A 1152-nucleotide genomic window follows, 5' to 3' on the forward strand; every position below is an offset into this window, starting at 1 on the left:
CGACCTGAGAGAGCGATTCGCAATGCTGCGATCGCTATCGCGTCCCGTGTGTCGGGTTTTCACCCTATGGCAAGCAGTTAGGATTTGCACGTAAAAATACGCCCGATTTATGGCCCCAATGGCTTGCCATATCACCCTGGCTGCACAGCCGCTAATCGATGTAGTTTGTCGCTACTCGTGTGTCGAGCCCTTAAGTCATCTGTCCGATGACCCAGGATTAAAGGCACACAGGCAATGCAGGTTTCCCCTAAACAGCACAGATTGCAGGCAATAGGTGGTGTCACCTTAAAATAGAGACATGTCACAATGATCTATTACATCATTAACAGCTGACAACTACCAACTAATGTGATGTTAAGGTTCATTATAAAATGTTTGCGTGAACTGCTATGAACATTTTGATATGAGTTGTTATAAAATTGTACTAATGCACATTAGCCTCACTGCTCAGACCAGCTGATAACTCATCAATAATCAGAAGGAAATTGTTTTTCACAACTGAGGTCCTTCACAGATCTACCTACAATCATGATCTCGCTCCAAAAATCTGAGCTTTTTCTTTAATAAAAATAGGTTTACCCTAAGTTAAAAAGCTGTCGTAGTTTAAAAAAATACAATTAGTGTAAAGTTGCCTGTGTTCATTATTATCAACAGTTCTTACATATATATATTTTATATTTTAAGTAGCAGATGAACCTATCTCTTAGTAATAATGAAATAAATTTATTGTATCTACTGGTTTTTTGCCCGTACTGCTATATAAATATATATAGCACAAAAGGTAAATAAAATTGTGTTTGGTAGATTGGTTCTTTGTTGTAACAATTCTTCCTTCCAGGCGCTAAACCTTATTATACCAGGCAGCACCTGGGGGGTACAAACTCAAAACAAGAGTCAACAGCAACAGCAGAATAAGCTGTTTGACAGAGAAGATTTGGCAAAATTTCATGTGCACAACCCACATACTCAGCTCTACTTCTCATCCCACAAATGCATGTTCCTTACAAATGTGGCACCATTTAAAATGGAAATTAACAGGCTTTCCAACGGCGTGAGATTTATTACCAAAATCCTCAAAATTACCAAAATTTTGTAAGGAACATGCATTTGTGGAATGAGCAGTAGAGCTGAGTGGATTGCTATGTATTTATT

This window comes from Austrofundulus limnaeus, unplaced genomic scaffold (assembly GCF_001266775.1).
Source record: "Austrofundulus limnaeus strain Quisiro unplaced genomic scaffold, Austrofundulus_limnaeus-1.0 Scaffold285, whole genome shotgun sequence".
In the NCBI taxonomy this organism is placed as follows: Eukaryota; Metazoa; Chordata; class Actinopteri; order Cyprinodontiformes; family Rivulidae; genus Austrofundulus; species Austrofundulus limnaeus.